Genomic DNA, 21,385 nt, shown 5'->3' on the forward strand with positions numbered 1-21,385 from the left:
AAAATTTTATAATGATGTCCTGCCAAGTAAAAACATGATTGCCCATTTGTTTGTTTTTTACTTGAATTCCTATATTCCTAATTTGTTTAATGTGTGCCATCCTTAAGGGTGGATAAAGCTAGCAGGGGAATGATGGTAGTTGACAGATAGATGTATGACCATGATATAATAAAGGGTGAAGTAGCCTGATAGTCTAGACCTGGCTATAAACTGAGGCACCTTTGTCTGCACATGTGCCATCTATGAGAAATTTATTGTGAAATTAAGTGCTAGGTCACTGTCATTTTTTGGGACAGGGTTATTGTTGCATGTTGGATTATATTTTTATAAACAGGTACATATGAGAATCTAAATTCATTATGTTGGGATAGTTTATCAGTTGAAACAGCCATAAACAAACAAATTATTGATTTGTACCTTGTCACATTTTGTTGAATAAGGTATCAAAACCCATGTTTATAGACAGAAATAACCAGCTGTAAAGTATTAAAAAAATGTGGAATGTATTCTTGTGTTTGTTATATTATTTTACTATTGAACATTCCATGTGGGTCCTTGTGCACACATCTAAAGCATATGGCAATATGTGTAATTGTCCAGAAATATATACTTGTATCAGATAGTATATGTAGATGAGAAAAAGTAGTAATATGTGGATAATATAGCGCATAGATAGACAGATAGGATATGTAAATACATATAGATTTGCTAACATACAAATCTGTTGAACTACATCAACAACAATGAAATTTTGTCATGTAAATCAGATTGGTTTTCTAATTTATTTATTTATACACCAGAGTGACTTATTTATTTAGTTGGGCACCTGAATAATTTGAGATGGTTTATTTTTATCCATGTATTTATTTTCCCAAAAGCATGATCTGTCTCTTGTAATTGCCTTGTAAACAGTAGCTAATAAACACCATAGTAGCATGTAGCTAATTATTAGAGATGAGTGCCTTTCCCAAACATGCCTTTAACAAAAATCAGCCAGTTGTGTTATTAACCACTTTCTGTTTTTAATTGGACCATTCTATAATGACAACCGGTCTATCAAGAGTCAGTAAGCTTGATTATAGTGTGTGCCAGTTTGGTTGACCAGCATAATGGTTATGGAGGAGAGTTCTTATCCACTAAAGGTTGCTTTGTAAGGACTTAGAATCTGCATATACATACATACATACATACATACATACATACATACATACACAGCTGTCAGGCATATCTGCACACCTAAGGTTTCTGTCTCCAATATTGAAGCAAAAACACTTTCTGAATTCAACCGATTCACAAAAATAAAATACTGCAATGCTTACCATTTTAAAAAAGGCAATTGTCACCAGAATATTCTGTTCAAAATAATTTTAATATATATATAACACCCCCACCCCGTGTTTTCATGACTCATCGATGTGTCTGCCTATTCTGTGCACAGCTTTGAAAAGATGTAATATTTATCCATCTGGCTAAAGATTTGAAGTACCTTACTTTCGACTGTTTCTTTGAGCATTTCAGTTGAGTAATTAGGTCAGGTTTATAGCAAGTTTTACAAAATTCAGTGTAACATTGCCAATAAATGGCAAGAGATATTAAGCGAAAAAAACGATCTTGTAAAAAAATTTATAGTAAAGTTCAACATTTTATTAAAAAAATAAGCTATTACGCAGAAGAAAAACAACAATGAATATGATGTAATGTGTTTACAAAGTCTTATGGGGAAGAATTACTACAGAATTGAGAAACAGATTATATGGCGGGTAATTTCTTGAAAATGTCATTCTAGCGGCAAGTTTACACGTAGGATAGCAGATGAAATTGTACATGTGGGACAACTTGCAAAATTGGAAACTTGGATTAAGATGCAGAATTTTTTAAGTTATACATTTCCATCTTTTTTATAATGTATTTCTTTGTATGATTCTAAGAGATACATAGTAAATAGGATTTTCCGGGTTACAGGTTTAAGAAGGTCATGGAGTGGGTCTCCATGTTGACATCTAGAAATCATATTTTCATATCCCTTTCGAGTCGAAATGTGGCATAATTTTGTTCAATTTATGAATATCACTTTTCTTAATTAAAGTACAGTCATCTTCTTGATACAGAAAATTGATTTTTGACCCAAAATCACCAGTGATCAAGTGATGACATAACATTGTGTAGAATTACCCGATGGGCAGAATTGGCAGACGTGGTAGAATATTTTTTTAAAAAATTATCACAGTTCAAAGCAAGTTAAACTATAAATATTTATTCCCTGCTTGTTAAAACTTGCTTGAAATAATAAGTAGTCAGATTTTTACCTCTGCACAAGAAAATGCTAGTCTGGTATGGACATTGAACATAAGATCAAAAGTTACAATGTATCTTTGTGAAATAAAGGATTGATATACATGGATGACTCGGCAAGCATTTATGTAATAGAAGCATGCAGAACATTTAAATGATCTATACAGGTGCTGATATAAATATATACTGTAGCAAGATCACAGAATATAAAACTTGTACAACTTGGGGCATTACAACTGAACATGACCTCTTTCACTCTTAATTTTGTGGACTTTTCCACTGGTAAAACACTTTACAGATGTGGGCTTGCCTGTGTTTAATTTGATTTTTTTTAAACCAGGCATAATGCAAATAAATAAGTGAAAAATACATAAATTTGCCTGATCTTGATACATGTTCATTTGTATTGTGCACTACAATATATCGGTGGCTCAGACATTGGCATAATGATTCTCGTGAGGTTAAAAAGGAAAGCATTTCCCCCACAGTTGTCCCAATCAAGTCCCTTGGTGTGGTAAGAATGGTGCCAGGGGACTGTGTGCATAATGGTTGTTGTATTTATGCCATATACCTTATTCAGTGTAATACCTGCATATGCTTAAATATATGCACACACACACACAAATGTCCTTTGCATGGGTGAACAAATTGGTAGTCTGCATTCCCAGGAATGCCAAATTTTGCTTTCAACATGCTTAACTGCAAGGTTCTGAAGTTTGCAGGACTACCAGCTGCATCTGATGTGGTTTCATATCTTTTTTTTTTAATTTGGCAAACCTGTTGGCTGTTTGCATCCTCTCCCCCCCCCCCCTTTATGTTCTAAATAAAAATACTATTTTTTAAAAATGTGTACAAATCTTGTTATTTCATTCATTAATTTATAATTTCTAACCAGATTATCAGCTGGGGATCCCAAAAACTGTCAGCTCCACGTTTCAGACAACATGGCACTTTCAAATGTCACTGAGAATGCTTGTTGTCATTTTCTGGTTCATGGAAAAATCTGCTTCATTGAAAGGATGGGGTCTTTCAGTTACACATACATAGAAGGTAAACACCATGTCATCTTCATCCAATACTTTTAATTTCAAGTTTTAATATTTTTCCCTTCCCCTCCCTACCAAAAAATATTTTAAAAAATATGCCTTTGGATTTCAAAACATACACAATAAGTGTTTACTGAATTGTAAAAAATAAATATTATGAATTCATCAAAGTAGTCTAACCCACATAAATGTGGATGAAGAATTAAAATAGACACACACAAACTTACATAAACCATTTTATATACTTGCTAATATTTGTATGTTTGTTCTTCTGAACCTTTTTCCAATGTTAAAATTTTATCTGTCTTTTTTGATTCAGTGTATCCCACAAGTGTGTAAACTTGAGGGTAAAAAGAACCCCTTGGTATCAGAAATGGGGGGGGGTCACTGACAAATTTTCATATCACTTTTTACTTTTTCAGCTTGAAATAGGATATTGTACAACATTCTCTCTCTCTCTCTAAAAATACAAATAAACCAACATGCACAATTAACAAACAAGTGCATTGTCCATTCAAAGTCATACTTTTAACCGTCTTTATCTTTTTGTAGCAGTAGTATAGACCAACACATTACAAATAAGCCAGTACAAATAGTCAATTAAATCTTTTTAACCAAATGGCAGTTAATTTACTGCTTGTCATAAAATGTGTACTGTCATCTGTTTCATTGTACTTCATCCTTGAACACAATTATCCAAAAATCAAAAGGTTAATGATATCTTCTTTCTAATGAGTTACACTTGAACTTTAAGATCTTTCTTTTATTGCAGCAAGTTAAAAACCAACAAAATCTGCAATGACCCCTTGACTGTGTAATCCAAATAATGCATTTGTCTCAGCAAGTTTTCTGATTTCATTGTTATGAAAGAATGTCTTGGGTTATAATGTGTTCTCCAAATATTTTGTGGCAGGCAGTGGCAGATTTTTTAAAATTCTTAAACCCTGTCAGGAAAAGATTATTATTTTTGCAGTCTTCGCAATTATGCGATCAGAAGTCACACTGGTAATCAAAATGGATATGCCATATTCCGGTCAAGGGAATTATTTTGTCAGATTTTCATTAAAGTTAGATCTACAGTTACTCTTTTGTGTTCTGCTTCTTTAACTTTCTTCTAATGATTCTTAATCCAAGCCGTTTTAATCTGGCGATCACTTTCTAGTGCAGCAACCAATGTTGTTAAGCATCTGGACGACATCTTGATGAGCTTGATGAAAATCGTGTGAGAGTTCGCGAGATATGGGGAAGCTACTCTGTCATAACATTGCCTATGCTAGTCTGGTTCCCTGTTTTGTATGCTCCCTATGTTGCACTCTGCTGTACAAATAGCAGAGTATAATGCAGGGAGCATACAAAGCAGGGAACCAGACCATGCCTATGTTCAAACTATACACAATGCCATTTCCATCCAAACAAAGCATTAAACACTGTTGTTTTAAAGGCACATTATACAGAAATGTTTTAGTGTGTAAGTTTTGAAAGGTTTTACAAAACATACAGCATATTTGCAGCCATTGAAAAATGTTGGCTACCAAAACTTGTTACCATGGTTTCCCTTTTGGTAGCCGGGATACTCTGGTGGCCTAGTGGTTAGAGCATCCACCTTGGATGTAAGAGGTCACGGGTTCGAATCTTGGCCGAGTCATACCAAAGACTTGTAAAATTGGTATTAAAAGCAGTCTTGTTATGCTATCTGCATGAAGAGGTTAGTATTAGGACTGGTCGACCTGGTGTCAGGAAAATGTGACTGGGATGGACATAGTGCAACATGTCTGCGGCATGATACCCCAGTACTAGACATCACTATAAACTGCCATACTGTGGACATCATAGCAATATGGCTGGTTTTTGTTTTTACAGCTACGTTAAAAATCCAAATCACACACACACCACCACCACCCACTTTTGGTAGCCCATTTAACTATTTGCTCATAACAGATTTGCCCATCCCTCCTTTGGTCAAAACTTTCATAAAATTATCCATTGCAAGGGCATATATTGGTATTTAGATCAGTAGGAATGAGGAGTCTATAAAATCCCATATTAAACATCATAGTTTTCTTGGAACTTAACATATTTGACTCCATACACCTGGTCTTTGATCATTAAATGAACCTCAGAAGTGGATTGTATGCATTTTATTCAGTACAACCACTGTGTGCATATGAGTAAAAGAGAGCAAGAGAGAGAGGACAAGATAGCCAAAGGGAAACATAGGTTTTGATATACATGTAGTCTGTGTGTGTATTGTTAGTTTTTGATAGTCTCCGTTCCCCAGATCCCCAGATCCTAAAGTATCTGCCTATTTTACTCATTTGTTAATTGGTTATTACATAAGATGCATACAAATCAGTGTCGGGTTTGTTAGCTATGCAAATTATTCTTAGCAAAATCAAAATCCTCCTGGGATGTGTTTCTTCTGGTTATTTGGATTTATTCTTTTGGAAGTCAACAAATAGGTATCAGATGACAGTGGTGAAACCCTGATCTGATAGCTTGTGTCTAAATGTTGATGGTTGGCATGTTATCATTGATCTCCTACATATACATTTACCAGAAAGTGGGGGTGGGTAGGCTTATCATCAAGCATGTGCTTATTACTAGATAAATACGGTATACTGATTCAGCTTTTGTCTTGAAACTAAAGTGAATAGCCTTTTTCTGTATTGAAAATTCTTCGCTTACCCCATTCAATGAAAAGAGAGTTGGTTACTGGGCATAAAAAAAACTTAGTTTACAGTTAGAGAGTATAGAAACCTAAAGACATCGCTTTTTTCTTGTTATTGGTCATACATAAATTATATTCTCATTTATATGGTTTTGAAGAAAGAAAATTATAACATATAATACTAAAAATATTGCATAGTAGCCCACAGTACAACCTGAATTGAACATATGATAGGCAGGATCTGGTATTTTAAGTGGCACCTGGGCTCTACATGTGTGTCAACAAGGGTTATTTGAACATCCTGTTCACATCACCAAAATTTCCATGTTTTGTGGCTGTGCACCTGATATTTGCTGAACAGAAACAGTAGGATTGGTATGTTTGTTTACCTTCATGTCAAAATTAGATTCAATGCCAGAAAATATATGGTGTTCAAAATGTCAAATAACTTGCACGAGTTGTTGTACAATGATGTTGCCAACAAACATGGAATGCATATAGCTGGCAACGTGTATAGAGTTACTATTTGTGCATGCCTTGTCTGTCAAGTATGTTCATGATAAGCATTCAGTGCAGATATAACATCTGGCAGATAATATCTAGGAGTAAAGAAACTCTTACTTAGAATGTAAGATTAAATTTCCACACACACAATCACACAACTACACATACGTATATATTTGTTTTAAATACACATTTAATTAAGACTGAACAGTGTGTGTTGATACTGAAAATGATATCCTGAATCACATGAATAAATGCAGTTGTTCCACACAGAAATACTAAACTTGTCACAAGAAACATGTGAGGAATGAGTTACAGTACTTTTATAACTTTACTATAAATCCATAGGAATAATGAATGATACTCGTCTTTAAATACTATATATAATTAAGTATGTTATTTCAGTTCCAAAATTCTTTAATGTGGCTTATGTAAACGACTTCATTTCATGTGCCATAGCCAAATAATGGTCATCCTTACCAATCATGACGTTTTTTAATCTATGTGTAAGATCAAGAATTTAAGGGTAATTCATATCAATGCCAGGTGGTTCAGGACTTACTTTCTCATCTTATTGATGTCTTTCACCATCGTCCTGATTGTTTTCACAAAACTAACACAAGTTCACTGTCCTAGTTATCAGAACTATCCTCAACAGGAACATAATTGTCAATTTTATAGGCAGTCACGGTCATTGTCCAGTCCTAATTCAAGAGCCAGTTGAGCCATGGGAATATCCTCATTGTCATCTTTGCTGACATAATCATTGTCCGCATTAATAGGGAACCTGGCAACTTCAGTGCTCATCTTGATTAGACCAGGTGGCACTCAGATGTATCCAATATCTAGCCTTGAATGCATGACTTATGTCCTGGTCAAGGTCTGCAAAAGGTTACATGTTAGCTGGTATGAATTTCAATCAGATGATTTTGATGTAGTATTGTCCAAGAACATAATGATTTGCCTCTCCTGCCATCTGTTTGTTTGCATTAGTTATCCCTTCAGTGAATATCTGTAGTCATCAACAATTTCCCGTTACCAGCATATGTCACTAGCAGATTTGTAACATCAATATTCTTAAAGCAGCAGGGTTTCTGGGCCTTGTCGATTACACATGGTTTCAATTTTTCACCCATATCACTGCATAGAAATAACACTTTCCTCTCCGTGGCGGATTATGGCCTTTTGAGACCATTTACTCACAAAGTTTTGTCAGCAAGTGCATGGAAAAAAGGCCTGATCTTGGTGCAGTTATATAAGTTATTTGGAGTATAATCTCTATAATTGGACTGCTCCAGTGGCCTTGTTGTTAGAATGTCTGCCTTAGATGCGGAAGGTCACAGGTTTGAACCACAACCAAGTCATACCAAAGACTTCTAAAAATGGTACCTACAGCTGCCTCACTCAGCATTAAGATGTTATTGTTAGGACTAGTCGGCCTGGTGTCAGGATATTGTGATTGGTCGGTGGCTGGGTGGGATATCATGCTACATGTCTGCGACATGATGTGCTAGTGTTTGTTATTCATCACTATAAACTGCCACACTGCAGATATTATAGCGATATGAAATTTTCTTAAAGCTACATTAAAAATCTAAATCACACGCACACATATACATCTCTATAATCTTGCTGATATTTTTTCGACATTATTCCTTTATATGTAAACTTACACCAGCACTCGCTGACTATAAATCAATTATAAGATGCATATTCCAGTGATCTAACCATCCCTTAAAGTCCAACATTTTTAGCATTTTTGAAAACTTTTCTTTGATTATAGAGCCCGGTATTGGAATGTTTTTCATCATGGCATGACTGAACTATTGCCACACAAGATCATTTACTTCGTCAAATTTACAGGCATTATTGAAAAAACTTGTGTATCACTGTTCTTTTAAAATTCATCCTGGTAAAATTCATCCTTGTAGATAAGGATGCCAATGTGTACCCAGGTATTTGGGCTTCTATACATTGATAATAACCTGGATAATAAACATCCGGGTAACCGTTTAAAAAAAAGTATTCCATGTTCAGATCAAGACACAGAATAACGATTACATTTTGAGGCTCATGTCATGTGCACATTTATTCATCATTACAGGGTTTGTATGGTTGCTTACAATATACTTGTCATACATGTAATACATAATAATACAAGGGAGGACACTTCTCTTTTCTTGTGCGCCCTATTTAAGGATCAACACTGATATTTCAAGCTTAACTGTCCATTGTCCGTGTGCCATTTTTCTTGCGACATAAACATGCTTGTTTTGAGATCCTGATGGTGTTAACTGGATCACTAACTTTTGTTGACAGCAACACAAAGAACTGATTAAGAAGTATTTGACAAAATAAAATTTAAATACTTACTACAAATCAAATAAAAGAAAGCTCACTAGAAATGTCCGGTTTAACTAATGCCATTTTTGCCTCAAGTTTGTGGCCATGGAGTGAGTATTAGCTGTTCAGGTCAGGGCCACTGTTCACGTGTTCATTTACTGGACCTTTTTTATTAGTGGGAAACCCAAGACATATATTTTGTCACGGCAAAGGCAACACAAAAACTTGGTTACCATAACATGCACTTCTTATACCATGTTAGGAAAATAAAATGGACAACTATACCAAAAGAAATTTTTTACTGAAATATTTAAATATATGGGAAACCTTTGATATTTAATAATATTGAAAAAATTAATAAAAATTGACTGTTGATTATGCTTTTTTGCCAGTTATATTAGTAACAAAATACACTTATACCTTTCTTGGGGGTTTGGCATTTGTGAACCTATAACAAAACAGTTCAGGTTCACATTTAGTACAATTTCCCTTTGATCATGTACCCTGGTAACTGATCGTTGAGATTGACGCGTACCCATTAGAAATTTCCCAAAATTTTGACATCAGTACTTGTATAATTATATTTTCTTTAGATTAGTGATTATGGTAATAAGAGGTCACTAGAACATGACCATTAAAAGCGGTCGCTGTCAGATCTTCACATATGACAATGGAGGCCTGATTTTAGTCAAATTTGTTGCATGTCTCAATGATGCAAAAAAATTGCAGTTGATATTTAGGAGATTTGGTGTCTCAGTGGTTAACTTGTCTGACTGGTGACCAAAAGGATGCTGGGTATAATTCTACTATTGGTTCTGCCAGGGTCAGCTGCTTTTGATGTATCATCATGTAAGGCACTTTACTGCAGTTGCCTTGTTAATAAATAGCCTACTTGTCCTGTTGAACTGTAAAAACACAGACACCCAAAACTATGATGCAGAGTAAAACTGTGACCACCAATTGGTCTTCAGGCCTCAAGTGGGCGAGTGGTCTAAAGCACTCTCTGTTATGGATCACTGCCATTTCAGCTCTGTGTGGGTTCCTGTCTCCAATTTGGCCAATGTGGGTATGTGAGAAAGCTTGCCAGTAGCTTCTCATGGGTTGGTGGTTCTTTCCGGGATTTCCATGGGTTCTTCCTCCACCATTAATACTGGCCATCATGGATAGCCTATCATGTGCTGAAAAATGGCATTAAACCCTACAACAAGAACAACCAATTGGTCTTAGAAAATGTCGCATTTGGAAATGGTCTTGTTGCTTAATGTTGCGTTTGTAGATAGTAAATGAAACTAGACCAATGTTGTTGCTGGTGAGAAGTGGTTTTATATTGTGTCGAAACGAGTTTTGCTGTAGTATAAAATGACCTATCATACTGTAAACACTTGACACAAATCCATAGACCCTGGGCCAATTATTTTGCTCCAGACTGAATGTAATTAGATGGAGATAAGTGACTTAAAAAGTAAAAATGATTGCATTGACAGTGAATTTTTTAGGAAGAATTCACCTTTTCTTACATTTTCTGTTCTAGAAAATAATAATAATTATAATGACTTTGTTTTAAAGAAGAAGCTCATTTGGTCAAAGTGACCAATCTTCCATGAGTCCTTCTACACTGACATTTGGACAAATATATATATAATGCATAATTTTTTCAAGATGAGGTGTCTTGAGACAACAAATACTTTTAAAAACTAGACAATTCGCCACAATTAAATATGTACATATCTTCAAGGATGAGTACATACAGGATTCATACAAATAGTAGTAGCAAACATGTAAAACATTATTGGTGAGTACATAACATTGTTGTAAAAAGTAGTGATACTGAATTAAACAAAATCATACAAATGATCGTATCTGTAGATTTTGACTTAGGAGCTTTTTAAAAGCTTGGCATGAGTCAGCTGGCTTCTTATAAGGTGGTATGGAATTCCATAGTTTGGCTCCAAAAAAAGCAAAACTCTTTGAAACTCTGAATTTGGTTTAGGTAAATATAACTTGTTTTTTTTTATCGCTCTTAGTTCATACATACGTACATTTTTAACAAATATAAGATAATCAGGAGCCAAGCCATGTAAGGATAGAAATGAAAGCCACCTTTGGGTTTTAAAAAGATGGTGTATCTAAATCAGTATAAAGAATAACTCTAGCTGCTCTATTTTAAAATTTCAGTAATCTTTCCTGATTTTCTGCATCACTATTACCCCAGATAGAACAACATTATTCTAGATGTGGCATGATAATATGCGTAGCAGGATATCTTTCTCTGTTCTTGAGGTAGATAAGGTTTTATTCTATTCAAGAGATAAAGCAACAAGTTAACTTTTTTAATGATCTTATTAACTTGCATTTTCCAGCACAAGATTTTGTCTATCATGATGCCAAGTAGTTTTTCATTTTCAGACTGTTGTATATCCATTCCTTTTATCATTACTTTGAAATCATTTTCTCAGCATTTACACTTGTTAGACTACCCATGATCATGACTTTTAATTTGAGTGCATTTATCTTCATACCATTGTATTCACACCAGTTATTTATTTTTACCAAATCTTTATTTAATTTAGTGCTAATCTCATGGCCTGTTGATCCAATGTTATATATTTCCTTAAACATATTTTGAGGGAAAATTGGATTTAGCTGTTTTGATGGATCAAATAAGTGATCCCTTTTGGTCATAGACCAATAAGTAGTGTAAATCTTTCACACTGGAACTTTTCCATTTTTCAAAACTCAGTGATGTTGGCTTTACATTTAATAGTTGATAAACATGATAGATCGATATGCACATTATCCAAACATTGCAATGCATTAATAAAATTTGACACTGTCGTTTTAGTCTTTAGAACGAATAATACAAGGTCAAGAAAACAAATTATCTCCTTTAATTAATTCATGACTATGCATTGAGTAAGATATATTTTGTGTTGTCACTGTGAAATCATTACTGTATTTGAATATGAGCTGCTTTAGACAGGCCCCATAACATGTAATGACTGATATGCTGTTGGAGGTCAGGCAGTACAATGTTACCTCACTCATTAATCACCATGCTAGGGGTATTGTTGGTGATCATTGAAGCATTGGTAAGGGCCCTGAAGTCAAAGTCTACCTAGAGCTCACTTGTAATTAAATATAGATCACAGCTTGGATAAATAAAGATCTGAGGATTTGCTTTGGTGTGGAGGAGGTCTCTGCTATCCTTTTTCATTATGATAGGACAAGCAGTGGGAGAATACAGTTTTGAACAATAGTCAAAATTATCTGTCACAGATCTTCAAGTGTCAATTTAGTAAGTGTAGGAGGATTTAAAATTCCTTTTATATACAGCTTTTACCAACATTTTCATCACTGTTAGCCTATAGAATCTGTAGTCATGAGAATCACCATGTTAACACATTTCACTAAGGATTAGAAAGCCATGGGATTTTGAGCAAATTCTTTTTTTGTGGATTCAGAGTGACATAGTAAGTACCTCCAGTTATGACTGTTTTTTAAGCATAAAACTATTTTTTTGTCTCCTGTATTGGCCAGTGACTAGACATTCATGACTTTTCCAGTATCAACATGAAGACTGTGTTAATTTTTTATAGGTCATACGTAACATTTGTGATAGGTGAGATATTTCATTCTACAGAAAACTTCTTATAAGTAGATAGTATTTGTACTGACTCAACTTACTGTTCAGTTTTAGCACATTCAGCATCTGTTTTGTGTAACAATTTAATTATGGTAAGATAGTTTTTCTAAGTTTTTATATCTTTATAATTAATTACCAAGAAAAGAAGAAAAAAATGTGACTACTGCACCAATTCTACAAAGGATGTCAGCCATATGGCCAATATTCTCGACAAATTCCTCAATCACCTTTTCACATTGTACAGGTTTTCCACTAATTTATTACCAGAGTAAATCTGCATTTCTTTGGTGTAATTGTGTATGTTGCAGTATTAAATGTTGGTTGTCAAAAAAATTTGATATCAATAATTCTGATCAATTTTGAGCAATATTATACAGTTCATGAAGTAGTATTAATCTGTTGTTGTTGTAGGGATTAACACCATTTTCAGCACACGATAGGCTATACATGGCGGAGTGTATTAATGGTGGAGGAAGAACCCGGGAAAACCCGGGAAAGAACCACTGACCCACGAGAAGCTACTGGCAAGCTTTCTCACATACCCACATTGGCTGAATCCGAGACTTGAACCCACACAGACAGAGGTGAGATGCAGACATGATTTTTCTGTTTTAAAGCGGAATTCCACTTTTCTCCTGACTTGAATCCGATTTTTCTTGATATAGTCCCTTTTTTTATTTATTATGTCCGATCCAGTTTTTTAAACAGTCTGTTCGGTCCCATTCCACAATGACCCTTGTAACGTATTCGCTCCATATATTAGTTAGCCCACGACTCTCGTAAAGAGTATTCTGATTGGTCAAAAGTTTTAATTCATCCAATGAATCTTCGTGTAAATGAAACTGGTGGCAATGGAAAGAAGAAGCGTGCTTACAAAAAATGGTGTCCAGAGTTGTTGAGAGAGACCATGACACGAGAAGTTTAGATAAAGGTTTAAAAAATGTATGGAAATAGGAATGGCTGGAGCAAAAAGTCGACAGAAATTTAGTTGGTCAGTTTATAAGAAAACTGAACCCTCGAGGACTGGCATTTTGTGACCTCTACAATAAAGATGTACATTACGGAAGTCGTGGTTGGAAGAGTCTGGAACAGACGTAGCCCTTTGTCAGAATATGTGCACTGCATGTGGCCATCACAAGCTGGAGTTTGAAAGGAAAAGGCTCTTGTTGAGAAGGAAAAGAAACGATTGCACATTGAGCCAACAAAATCATTGGTGACAAAAAGGAAGGCTAAAGAAATCTTTGATAAAGCCGCAAAAAGAGCTCAACTGGCACAGGTTTTGTTCAGTGGACATAAAGACAAGTGAATATATAGGATTGTTTGTATATAGGTGGTGTACTTGGTGTTTATTTTACAGATTTGTTATGAAAAGAGAGAAGTGTAATATGTTGGCAGCAAAAAATGCCTAATTATTGACTTAATTACAATGTGAACACTGACATGCACATGAAATAACTTAAGCACCAATAGTAATGGAGAAGAAATTCATGTGACAATAAATATTGTGAAATTTTTCAAGTTGAAAATGTATGGTTTGTTTGTTCTTCAAATGATTATTTTGTTATATATTATGATCATAAGTTGCGCCAGGAGCAGCTTTTCATGAGTGTAAAATACATTTTTGGCCGGGGGCCTTCGGCCATCTGGACCCCCTGATCGGGGGCGCTGCCCCTCAAAACCCCGTTGGGGGAGGACTCCAAAACCCCCCTTTCAGATTTTCAGGTTTTTTTATGGAAGGCCAAAATCATGTTCGGAGATGGCAGTGATCCGTAACGGAGAGCGCTTTAGACCACTCTGCCACTTGGGGCCCCTGTATTAATCTGTATGAGAGAGTGAGAGAGAAGGAATTGGTCCTGAGTTCTCACAAAATATCTATGATTATTTTTATATTTTTAAGACATTAATATGGTATAGCTTGATTGTTTGTGCTCCCTACAACGCCATTGTTCAGAATTGATATTCACAACAAATGCCATGAATTGGTTTTCATTTCTTCAATATAATTTAAATTTTACCTCCTCTACTAGACTTGATAATTTTAAATCAAATAGGCCTTCCAATGATAAAACCTGTCATTTGTAAATATAAAGTCCTAGTCTAACCTTGAAAATACATTACACACCAAACATTGTACCAAAATTTTGTAATATATTTAGTGTAATGAATGACAACATGTTTGTATAATTTAATTCCTTTGTATGAATGTCTGCTTTGTCATAACATGAAGTTTTTGTGTTTTTGAATTCAATTTATGCCATATTGTTGCCATTGTTTTCATTTATATACTCACGTGCTGGAAGAATTACTGTTCTTGCTAGCGTGAGTTACCTATTAAAAGACGTAATTCTGAGGTTTTCAGCGAATATTCTTACACATTGTGGCATTATTTTTATAAAATGATCTCCAGAGCTTCTTAAAAGTAGTCGTAGATCAGCATTTATATTTGTTTATTTAGTTTTTCTGAATTTTATATTAGAATTTTTGCAAAAAGATATGACCCAGAACCAATGATTTATAAAAAATAAAAATAGATTTTGGATATGTAAAAAGCATTTAAATGAAATTTTATTAATATATCATTTTGAAATCTTTATACATGTAATATAGAATTTCACAAGATAGTTAATGCCTGATAGTCTAAATTTTCAGTGAGTGAATCCGGTACTTTGAATTTTGAAAACCATTACATAAAGCAAGCATGGGCAACTTTCAGGGTGCAGACTGATAAGTGATATTTAAAACCATACCCTATGATGTACATTTACAGATAACTCCAGGTCATGGGCTGTATTTTGCCCACCGCTGACATAAATTTATTACATATAGATAGCAAATCTTTACTGATTTCATGCTTGTTTGGATTTAATTTATCCCAGCTTTTCAGCTCCAACTTCTGTTTTTAATCAGTAGCTATTTTTTTGTTTCGCAGGTCCCTGAAACACGTTTCAGGTTGGATTCTGTTTTGATATTGATATGGAATGATTGACAAGTTAAAAGATTTTTAATTAAAAAAATGCCACAACCATTTCTGGTGTTTAAAAATCAAAATGATAACATTAACACATTAACCCCTAGTGATGACTTAATGGGGCAGGAGGTAGTAGCCTACTGCCGAGCTCTGTAGTGTCATGGTCATGCACGATACACAAAAGTGGGTGGTATTATAGAAAGGTAGAAAGATTTAGCTCTTAAATGATACCAAATAATCTGGAATATCTAGTTGCACTACAAAATACAGATTAAAAAAACTCATTTTTTGGACCCGACTATTTTCTACCCAAAATTCGCCTGTGGTCGGAATCCGATTTTGTGTCCGGATTTTAGACTTTTTGGTCTCAGATCTAAGGCAAACCGGTATGAACTGCAAACAGACAGATGAGCCTTTGCAAAAAGTAGGATAAGATGGGCATTTGGAATAAAGAGTGGTCTCCATACAAATATAATGGCTCCATTTAGCAACAAAAAAAAAAGAACTCCAACTTTTACCCTTCCACTTGTGTGCAAGTCAAATAGCCAATGAAAAACGATGTTTCTAACACAACTAGGCAGTATGTTATTGAAAGATGACCGGGGATTTGGTGTTTTCGAGTCTATTCAGAAATAGCTTTCAAAATGTATTTCCTACTCGATTTTCAGGCGCAATTGACAAAAAGCTCCAGGGGTTAATGTGTTAAGTGGGATACAGAAAGAGACAATTAACTTTGATATTGGTCTTAAATTATTTATTTAGTAACTACAATGATCATATTATATAGAGATAAAAAATATAGATACATGACAATTTTACTGAAACGAAAAGTTCTTTTTTAGCTTTATGTTTTTAATACAGTATCATACAATATATAATGCAGAATATAATACAAGTTTTTTTAAAATAAGATAATTTATGAAACAGTCATGTATGTGTAATCAAGAGATCACAGGTTTTAGTCTTTCAATCTAAACTTAGATGAAATGGGGGGGGGTCTAGTTACAAGTGCTAATGGCACAATAGCAGAGTAACCATTTAAATAGTTTGAGATTTATAATCTGTCCAGTCATTATTTGACATATCTTATAAAGTTACTGTTGATGATAAAGTTAATTTTGGTGAGTATTTCAGGTTTTGCTTAACAGATATTTCATGAAATGTTATCCAAACATGGGTCAGTGTTGCTTCAGACCCACTTGCCTATAAGTGCCAGTTACTTAATGCTGATAGCTTAAGGCACACAAGCAAGTTAATTATTCTAAAGTCATTATTCTTATTTAATTGGGAAGGCTACTTGATTTCATTGTAAGCTGTCCCTGCAGGCCAATGGAAAAATCTGTGCAAAGTCGACCTCTAAGTATATCTACTCAGTAATAAATAAGAAAATTTGAAGCATTTTTTAAAGACATTCAATTTTGTACTTTATTGTCATTCTTTTCAATGACTGGATAAGCTAACAAAAATATGGATAAAATTACAAAATGCATTTCATACAGTTTTTAGAGTTTTCCACGAATTTTGTTGATTTCATGATTTCTGAAATGTACATTCCCTGTTCCATTGTCAGTCCTCATTGTGTTATTTCAGTTCATTTGCATCATGATTGAAAACTGTTACTGATCTTTACTCCATGTGTGAATAGTGATATTTGTGAATTTTATTACATTCACAAAATAAAATTATGCTTAATGATTCCAAATAAGCAAAGCAATTAATGTGTCAAATCACTCGTATGATAATAGCATGTATTCATTCTCGCCTAGATCCACAAAATGTCATTGTCTGAGGTAAAGATAAATATACCTTCTTTGTTCTGTAGTACTAAGTATGAATGTGTGATTCAGATATTTACCTTTGTGACTATTGCGTGGCTTAAATATACATTTTCTAAATTTAAATCTTTATACAGCCATTCATCATATTTTGATATATCTTTTTGATTTGTCATCATTTGCACTCTAGCTATATAGAAATAAATGTGTGTACCTCCAACTTTGTCCCCAGTGCCCTCCCATCTGCCCTTTGTAGCAACCATTCCAGATATGGATTATTAAAATACCTAGTACTCTTATTCTGCTATGTTCTGTTGTTTCCATATATTGGTTTGTTTTATTTAATATAGAATTCATATTTGGGTATAAGTTTGTTCTTTTTTATTATACTAAAGTTTTTGACTATAAGTATGTTTTGATTGCAGAATAATGCTATTGTTATATTGCTTTTTTTTCCAGTTGGAAAAAATTGTCTCATTGCCCCCAAAACGTGACTTAATTGTAAATCATACCTATTTTGCACACCTGAAATTTTATTTGTATATATCTTAACATCCATGTCTTTCAGTGATTGGTGGTTGTTGTTGTTGTTGTTATAGGGTTTAACGCCATTTTTCAGCACACGATAGGCTATACGTGGCGGCCAGTATTAATGGTGGAGGAAGAACCCGGGAAATCCCCGGAAAGAACCACCGACCCTCGAGAAGCTACTGGCAGACTTTCTGGCTGAATCCGAGACTCCAACCCACGCAGACAGAGGTGAGATGGCAGTGATCCGTAACGGAGAGCGCTTTAGACCACTCAGCCACTCAGGGCCTCAGTGATTGGTCTTCATGCATTGGCAATTCAAATGTCGACCAGCCCCAATTGCATTATACAAGCACAAGACCTGCCAGTTGAGTGGTGGTGGTGATTTTTAGGTTTTACCCCTTTAGCTCTGCAGCTTCATTTTGGATTGAACTTGGAGGGAATTAACTCCCCCATTGCAACATGAATAGGAGCAAAACATCGCATGGGCTGTACTTTATGAAAAACCTATTTTCAGCATCTCCAGAACAAGTCTGTTTTGATCAGAGATGGTAGGAATGTTTTTTACAACAAGCTATATTAAAATTTTGTTTCGGGTTGCTCCCTGATTAACAGTATTGCTTCCTTAGTAACCATGGGAAAATCCTATGATGCCATCAAAAAATATTATTCTGAAATAGCTCCCTTTGCAGTGGTGTGATAAAGCTATCAAATCCTTCTGTTTTTCTTTGTCTACTATGGTATATGATGATACTACCATGCAACCCACACCATCCTTACCAAGCTGCATTGTAAACACTTTGAAACGAGTCCACTAGATCATTTTGCATGTATATTACATTCAGTCTTAAATTCAAATGATTGGGTGTGTTTGTTTTTAAACTGTTTATTTTTAAACTTAGCCTGACCAGAAACATTCCTTTTGTGTTGAACAAGCACAATAGGGAATGAAGGGCAGTAACTAAATTACTTGTTCAGTTTAGTGTGGGAATTTGCTGTTTCCAAACAATCTCTGGAAAGTAAAGTAGTTGATTCAACATGAAAATTGCACAGATGCTGACATACGGCTAATTAAATAAAATTTGGATATGTTGATTGATACATAAACCAATGCTATTTATTACATGTGTCATGGATTTCGGAAATCCACATTTGCCTGATGTACCGTAATCATTTCACTTTTTGTCATGGGCAGGATGTAGTGATTGTCATGGATTGTCCACATCATGACTTGTAGTGAACACATTGTCATCCATGTTGTTAAATAAAATATGGACAATTTTCTTGTCTTTCCAGGCAACACAGACCAGTCTCTTTTTGCATGATTTTCATATCACCCTGGCTTTTTAAACCAGTTTTTTTTATATAAAGGTTCTGGCATTCCTTTCCTATTTCCTCAGACTGTACCACAACAGAAGAGTCCATCCCACATAAATCTTCAAATATTTGGGGATTGGAAAAGAAATTGTCCATATATATATATATATATATATATGGTGGGTTTATTTTATTATTTTTCTGGTAAGGTCTTTCACCACTCTAGATCCTAATCCTTCTTCTGTCACTCTCCCTGTCTCTCCATCGGGCTTTCCAACATGCGCTTGAAATTATGGATGTAAACAGTTTGGGGATGGGCTCTTTCCCAGTCTTTAATGCCAAATTTTAAGCAGTAATGCCTTCATCAATTGACGGGTTTTTGGGAGGGTCATAATTTTCCATGCATTTATGCAAGACTGTTGTAGAAAGGTCTTATATGGAAAATCTTGTCATGTCCTGGTTAGCCTCAAGGTGGGTTGATGATTATGTTGTAGTATGGGGTAGTAAACTAGGCTTATCGGCACTGCATATATGTGTTATTGGGGTTCAAGAGTTATTTACAAGAGACGCTTAGATGCAGCAGTTGTAGCTAAAGGGTTAATAATTTATAAATGAAACTTTTCAGCAAACCTGCCTCACCATATCAGACAAAATGTCATGGTCACGGCTAATCTGGTTAAAATCAGATCTCCATTGTACCACGTGAAGATCTGACAGCAGCTGCTTAGCGGTCACATTCTGGTGGCATTTTTGTTGGCCAATAGAAATGCAGCTTTCGAAAATCTGTAAATGAATCAAATCATATGGCACATGTTGATGCTCTTTAGCCACACTGTTCAGACTCCAAAATGTGAAGATATAAGACTTCATTTGATTGATTGATATAATTAGTGATTATGGTGATAAAATATGTCACCAGAACATGCCCCCTACCTTGTTGCTGTCTGATCTTCACATAGGACAGTGGAGATCTGATTTCACAGAAGATGCCAATATACCGTGTAGGCCAGCAGAAATTGCTCAAAGTAGAAACAGTTACAGAAATAGTCAAACACCCAGTTTCCATCATAGAGCTATACGACTTAAATCCAGACAGTAAGGATATAAATATTCTAGCAAAGGCTGCTATGACAATGCAGAGCTTCTTAAACACAGTGGAAATATGATTCTGCAATCATCCATGCACCAAAAGAATCAGTGAAAAGGTGAGAAGCTATCTTCATCAGCATGGATGTTGATCTGGGAAAGATGAAATGATGACCACTGTTCCATTATCATATTTTTTAGTAGTTTTTTTGGTTCCTTTTTTTAGATCATAGGAAAAAAAAATGGGGAAAGAATGAGTGAATAGAATGAGAGGTGGCAAGGAATAAAACTTAAGGCTAGACCTACTTGTATACTGTATTGCAAAGGTTTTTCGTGCAGCTTTCCATCATTGAGCATTGATTTCTCACTCATTTAAAAAAAATTTTTTTTACATTATTATAATATTAAATGTGACTATTCTTCATTTCAATGCAGATTGTAATCAATGTGTACTGACACCCACCCACCAAACTAGACACACCCACACCCACACACGAATTCATGATTTGGAGCATCTCTAGAACAGTAAACAACCTCCTGACATAACACTTTTTATAACATATATTGCAAACAAAATATGTGGAGAAGCAGGAGCCTTAGGAAGGTTACAGGTAATGTAGATGTCAATTGGTACAGGGGGCCCCGAGTGGCTGAGTGGTCTAAACCATTCTCCATTACGGACCACTGCCATCTCACCTCTGTCTGCGTGGGTTCAAGTCTCGGATTCAGCCAATGTGGGTATGTGAGAAAGCTTGCAGTAGCTTCTCATGGGTCGGTGGCTCTTTCCGGGGTTTTCCCGGGTTCTTCCTACACCATTAATACTGGCCGCCATGTATAGCCTATCATGTGCTGAAAAATGGCATTAAACCCTACAACAATAACATCAATTGGTACATTTTTTAGAGAACCAAACAAGATCCTGGCCATGTAGATTATAAACAGTTTCTATGTCAAGAATCATAGTTCAGTCCACAGGTAAAGAGAGAGAGATTGGGGGAGGGGGATCTTTTATAAATGGTGTCCTTTCAGTGCCCAGAAGTGATGCTGTATGGTCTAGGAAAGAAGATAAATGACCCCAGCATGAATGGACAGTGTAACAACTTTGCACTCCAAGTTTTTCTTTGTCTTCTACAGTTTCAATACATGTGTGAATTTGTCTTCACAAGTGGACATGTGTCAACTGTACTGTGAGTGATATCAGGACTACTTGGGCCT

The 21,385-nt window shown here is 35.0% G+C and overlaps 1 protein-coding gene across 5 annotated transcripts in view; it reads left to right on the forward strand.

Annotated features, from left to right (window-relative positions):
- Nucleotides 1-21,385, forward strand: part of LOC149798233 (protein mothers against dpp-like) — a 69,985-nt gene that overhangs the window by 13,455 nt on the left and 35,145 nt on the right. The window contains exon 1 of one of the 5 annotated variants that reach the window (XM_089963349.1): nt 11,983-12,148. The exons of 3 other annotated variants lie outside the window; for them this stretch is intronic. The gene's annotated coding sequence lies outside the window, so the exon portion shown is untranslated. Of the gene's footprint in view, nt 1-11,982; nt 12,149-12,181; nt 12,324-21,385 lie in introns of those variants that run through there. One more of the 5 variants, XM_089963350.1, reaches the window with a different exon arrangement.

This window comes from Sinohyriopsis cumingii, chromosome 6 (genome assembly GCF_028554795.1).
Source record: "Sinohyriopsis cumingii isolate HCF-2022 chromosome 6, ASM2855479v2, whole genome shotgun sequence".
Taxonomy (NCBI): Eukaryota; Metazoa; Mollusca; class Bivalvia; order Unionida; family Unionidae; genus Sinohyriopsis; species Sinohyriopsis cumingii.